The 6221-nt window shown below is 45.7% G+C and overlaps 1 long non-coding RNA gene across 1 annotated transcript; it reads right to left on the bottom strand.

Moving 5' to 3' along the window:
• Window positions 1–5543: 5543 nt before the first annotated feature.
• Window positions 5544–6014, bottom strand: LOC119271440. The gene is made up of 2 exons (XR_005134532.1): window positions 5944–6014; window positions 5544–5865 (listed from the first exon to the last, which is right to left on the bottom strand). It is a non-coding gene; the product is annotated as an uncharacterized LOC119271440 (long non-coding RNA).
• Window positions 6015–6221: the final 207 nt, after the last annotated feature.

Raw genomic sequence — 6221 nt, 5'->3', positions numbered from 1 at the left:
TCATGGCACTGTTCTATTATTTTGTCCCTTCCCCTCTCATTTTCTTGATTTTTAATAGTTTATATATTAATTCAAGCTCAGCCTTACCTTCAAGCCTTAAAATTATTGTTCTGCCAGGTTTAGAGAGAGCTGGTGGACAGGAAGCCAATGGGCTACATTTTAGCTCTTTAATTTGTTCATGCTTGTCTTATGCTGATAAGTTTTTTCTTCCTTTGTTTCCTAGGAAAAAGTAATCAAACAATCCCACTCGCTACTGCGACATAGCATTAGTTACACACAAACGCTCATCCCCTCTTGAAAATTTCCAATTAGTTTAGTACTACCTTTTTGTGCAAGTAAACAATCTGTTGATTGTGTGTAGGATAAGCTGTGACGTGTGGTTGGCGTTGTGTTGAAATAAAGGACATGGACGCGTTGTTGTGTGTGGGAGACGAGGGTATGTGTTTGGCGTAGAGGCCTGTGATATATTTTATTTTTCCCATTGTAACGCACGGGCATTTTTGCTATATATATATATATATATATATATATATATATAATAATCTCTCCCTAATAATAATAATAATAAAGCACGGATTGAGTCTCCAGATTCACCGTCGCGGCATTTTTACAAAACAATCCCTGTTGTTCAGGGTATTCAACCCGCGGTGAACGAAATAAGTCAACCCAAAACGTACAAGCGACAGAAAAGAAGAAAACGAGCTGACCCAGCCGCACCACCCACGATCCAATCCCATCTTCCACCTCTAGCGTGCCTCACCCCAGCCCGCCGCTGGTCCCAGTCCCGCCGCTGCGCGCTGCCGCCCCTCTCCCTCCCCGACCCGCCAGCGCAGCAGCACCTCCCATCTCCTTCTCCTTCCCAACCCAACGGACGGCCAGAGGAGGAGGAGCTACCTTCTCCCACCATCCCCTACAGCAGCGAGCCCCTACAACGGAGACGGCGCCATCTTGACGTGCACGCCCCCAATCTGGACGGTGGAGCAGAAGCCCGCGCCCCTCCTCCCCACCACGGCACATCCTCTCCAGGTCGCCGGACCCGGCTGAGATCCCTGCCAGCCGTGGTACCACCAGAGAGCGATTTAGTGCTGACACTATTGGCTCTATGGGTTGAAATAGTCCATTATACAGGTACACATTAGAATTTAGTTATTGGTCATGGATTCATGATCCTCCCATGTGTATTTCAGTTTAGTCATAGCAATTTAAGTACAAAAGAAACAAAAGATCTATAGACTACAGATCCTAAAGCAAAATTGTTATGGGATTCAGTTACTATATATACAAGTAAATGCTTAGTTAATGAAAAGAAAAGGTTGTTGCAGCACTTGTCCGACCAAGTTTTTGGTTGCCTGTCCCACCAATATACACTCAATCTTTTGGTTGTTACCCATGAAGCAAGTCCTGTCACATTTATCACCCGGTTTCTATGATTTAAATTCCACACACCTTTAATACACTTCTAAAATACGTTCATATTTTTTCTGCAGTACATATTTTCATGGCAGCATGGAGGATTTCAAAGAGTTTGTTCATGTCATTGTGGCTGGCGGTGTGTCGTGGAATGAGAGGGGGTCTTGAGCAATTGGGTTAGGAAAGTGTGGTTTTTTTTCACCCGGTGCAACGCACGGGCCCTTTTGCTAGTAATAATAAAGCACGGTTTGAGTTTGTCGGGTTCACCGTCATCCTCTTTTTTCTCGTTTTCCTACGAGGTGGTACTATTCTTCTTTGCACGCTACTGACTTTAGGCTTCTGACCTGGACCACGACATCTAATTGGGCTTCGGTTGGGCCTCCTCCACCCGTAATATAAGCAATAATAAGAGCAGGATCCCCTAAAAAAACAAGCACGAAAGCCACAACGTGTCGGACTCCTCCTCTTCCCCTTGCATCCGCATAAACCATATCAGCCCCAATCCCCGATCCTCTACTTTCCCTCTCCTTTGCCTTGCATCTGAGTCGGTCACCGCGATATCAAAACCTGGCGGCCTGGGCCTCGCCGTCGCCGAGGAAAGCGGCTTGTCCTTCAGCGACGTCGGCGCGGGCGAGCAGAGGGTGCTCCTTCTCCACCCATGGCGTGTGGTGGTTTGCGTCTATCATCGCAGCACGGACGTAGGCGCAAGCGTAACCTCAGGACCCAGACGTACATACAAGTCCGCGAGACATGATGTGGCCGTGGATGGAGAGGCGTCCAGCTCTCGCACGATTTCTAATTGGGACGCGTCATCCAGCAGAATTGGTGGCTCGTTCGCTAGCGACACGTTTTGAGGCTTGCCCTGCTACATCGTCAGAATTCGCCACGGCCAGTCCGAGGGCTTCAACTTCGTATTGGTTTGAAGGGATCCATGAGCTGTTGTTTGAGTTAGATTGAACCGATCGATTTGTAACGCTCCACTATTGCATTCTTTTGACGGTCCCAAGGAAGACATGGGGGGATATTTGACGAAGAGGAAGCAACTACTGTCATCGGTGTCCTTTACTAAATTCTAATCTTTGCCACCTCCCTCTTAAGGTATTTTCTGTTTGTCTCAAGCAAATAGGAGTTTCATTATTATTTTTGAGCAATTTAGAGTTGCCTTTTCATATTTGTTGGAGAATCAGATCGATGAATATTGAGTTTATATCAATTAGGGTATCTTTTACAAACTAATACTATCCGATCTGACACTCTGTTAAGCTAATGATTTCGTGTACTACTGATTTCCTCGTAATTTTCAAGTTGCACGATTTGGCTTTTGGAGGCAATTCCAGATCTGGCTTAGTGACAAGATCATCTTTTTCTTGAGTTATTTAGCTAACAACATCACAAGACACGGTCCTAATTGTTTCCAAATTTATATCGCTATTCAATCTTCCTTCATTGAAATTCTAAACATGCCAAGGTGTTAAGCTGGTAATGTATTTCTTATGGTGGAGTGACTAATAAGTGATAGTTCTGCAAAGTTTGACCAGGCGGCTATGCATGTGCAAGTATAAATACATCGGCTGAGTGCAAGGCACGCTGTCCCATTTGAGTGAAGCCAGTAGACTACAAGGATTTGCAGTACTGAAAACTATTGTGGACCATTGGTGCTTGATATTATATTGTGCTTCGGGCCATTGTGAGTGTCTATCACCACGAATTGCTTACGTGATACACGAACTAGGAAAAAAATTGCAAGTTGCGTCTCTACATCAGAGGACGATTGCGCATACATGGTCTAGGAATCTTTTTAGTAATCTCATGGTTGTGAGTGATATTTGGTTAATCTCATGGTTGATGCTAGGGTTTGGTTCCAGCAGATGGTTAATTACTAGACAAGTAGAGCATGGCATTTTTCATGTGCAATAGCCTCGATCCACACTGACAAGCCACAGAGGCTACTTCAACTCAAGTGGCTTGATAAGTTTTTCACTATGTGTACTCATGTATTATTTAGGTCAGAATAGTATCATATTTGATTGGTGTCCTCGGTTCATAACACACATTAACAGGTTACTTCTTTCTGGCTTTAACTTTGAAGCCTAAATAAGTATCTTTTGATTCGTACTCATGTATTATTTAGGTTAGAATAGTATCAGATTTGATTGTGCTTGCAGTCATTTGTGATTCTCAGTTCGTGAATAATATATGTTCACAAGACATAAATTTAGAACTTTTGGCACATATGTACTTTAATATTCTTGCACGCTTTTATTCCTTAATTTTTTTTCCATTGAAGATGTGCCAAGTTAGTCTATAATTATTTCATCAGAGCTCATAACATGGCATGGTTTGAAGCATCAACCAATAGCTTCATTCGTTGTGCTCCTGGGACTTGGACATATCCTTCATGCCAATAAGTTTATTTAGTGATGACACCTGAACTCATATTTCTTTAGAAATTTAAAAGTTTTTTTCTTATACTCATGGTTCAGAGTGCGGTGTGGTAACCCTGATTGACATGATTGTGATGATAGTTTTGCTGGTATGGATTTTCAGAAGTCAAGCACACATACTCATAAACGTTGTGCTGCCTATTTGACAAAATTGAAGTTTTTTCTTTGGTAGGACGGGGAAGTTCTGTAGATTATAATCATAATTACTAAAGATGAGGGCAACCTTATTTCGACACTTGTCAGAGCTTGATATAAGAAGTGCCGTGCAGTGGCATGTGGACCAGGTTTTGCGACTTTTCTTCCCGTTGAAACGCACGGGCATATGTACTAGTTTTATTTATTTGTCGAATTCAACGAAAACTTGCAATAGAGTCCAATTCGGCCAGTCGTTGAAATTGCCAACAGAAAAAAAAAATCTGTCACATGAACCTTTTTCCACAAAATAAAAGGCATTTACGTGATTACGTATAAAGCAAGGGGATTTTTATTTTGCTTATTTTATTTATTTGTCGAATTCGACAAAAACTTGCAATGGAGTCCAATTCGGTCGTTGAAATTGCTAACAGAAAAAAAGTCTGTCACATGAACCTCGTAAAAATTTTGAAAACTGATATCAATTTGCCAACACCGTCCTAAATGTGGTACTATCGTGCAATTTTCTCGAAATGGCACATGGGTTGTGTAGGTCCGGTTGGTTGGGATCCTGCTGCATGCGCGAGCGGCCGAGATTGGCGCTATGGATGAAACGCGAACGAACGTAAACGCCTTATTTCCAAGAAAAAAACGCTCAGTCATCTCGGTGTGAACACAGCGCGTGGAAGGGAAATCACGATGGCTCATCAGAGGGCGCAGCGACCGGGTGACGCGATTTAAAACCTTTTTCCAGTAGAAATAGCGTTTCTGCACGTGACTCGTGAGACTGACACAAAGCTGCTTAATTACGTCACCATGATGCTATGCTGACAAAAACTACACAGTAGCATACAATGATACAAAACTTCTAATTAAACGCATGCATGACAAGATTAGAACGAACAGACACCGCTGTGACCTCGTCCCTGCGACGACGCTGTGGCCTGTGGGCGGGCTCCGTCACGCGGATTGCGAGCGGAGCGACCATGCGGTCCGCCGCCGTCGCAGCCACCACCGGGGCGGGTGATTAAACTCGCCGCACCGGATGCACCTTGGCCCGTTCGTGCAGTCTTTGGCGTGGTGGGCGGGCTCCATGCACAAGAGGCACTGCCCGTCGAACGAATGCATGTTTTCGCCCGTCGAACGCCGGGTCCGGGCCGTCGCGCTTCACTGCCGCCCTGCGCTTTGTGCCGCGGCGGCCACGGTTGCGCCTGTCCTTGGGCTGCTCCCAGGGCGTCGAAACCCTCCGAGCTCACAACATGGACCTCCGTGCGAGGCGCACGGCGCGCCCTTGAGGATTCAGCCCCCGACTCCGGCACCGCCGGTCTCTTGCCCTCCACGGCGTTCCAGTACGAACTCGGGGAGTCCTCCTCGGACGAGTCCGCACCGCCGAGCCAGCGGACCTCAAGGCCACGCGGCTGCGAAGGGGAGCCCATGGGGAGGGGAGAAGAGGGAGGGGTGAGGAACAAGTGGCCACCGGCCCGGAGCGGCAGCCAGCGTGGGCTTCGACGGAGAGGGGAACTGATTCAGGCAGAATGACAAGCCCCCAGTTTTCGCTTTGGCGTTTCTAAAAACTATCTTGCTCATCGGTGGTACAAATCAGTTTATTCCCATTGCATTACGAGTTACAACCATCCATCAAGCTCTAGAAGCGGAACCGTGCAAGCTACATCTACCCATCTAGGCATTACAAAGTTAACTGACTCTTACTTCTCTTTCCTTGGTTTTAGGCTTGCCGCTAGTAGCTCTCTCATGTTCTTTGTTGAGGTTTCTTCGTCCATTTCTTTGTGCTTGTCCCTATAAAACTCCAGGTGCGCCTCAACTGAAAATGTGATGTTATTCTGGAGATCCTGTTCCTTCTTTTCTTTCTTCTGAGCGTCTAAATTAATAAAAAGGAATTGTGTCAAAGTCGGTGACAAGAGGGCACTAAACTGAAAACAAAATTGAAGGTACTTACCGGTCAGCTTCTCCTTCCGCTTCCCGGCACCTCCATTGTCTTCCATTTCTCCTTGCCTGCCCCGTTTCCTCCCCCTTCCGCTTCCCTACCCCTCCATTTTATCTCTCTCTCTCTCTCTCTCTTTTCCAACACGAAACTATGCATCTTTCGAAGCATTAATTTCTAACTTCCTATTTTAGGAAATATAACAGCTCGTCCTTCATGGGCACTGCTGCCTCCTCTGCCTCGCTCTGCAAACCAGCAGGCCAGCTCATGTGCTCACAAATGAACTAACGCCA

The sequence above is a fragment of the Triticum dicoccoides genome, chromosome 3A (assembly GCF_002162155.2).
Source record: "Triticum dicoccoides isolate Atlit2015 ecotype Zavitan chromosome 3A, WEW_v2.0, whole genome shotgun sequence".
NCBI classification, from domain to species: domain Eukaryota; kingdom Viridiplantae; phylum Streptophyta; class Magnoliopsida; order Poales; family Poaceae; genus Triticum; species Triticum dicoccoides.
The sequence above is the reverse complement of the archived record's forward strand: the minus strand, read 5'-3'. Positions and strand labels throughout refer to the sequence as shown.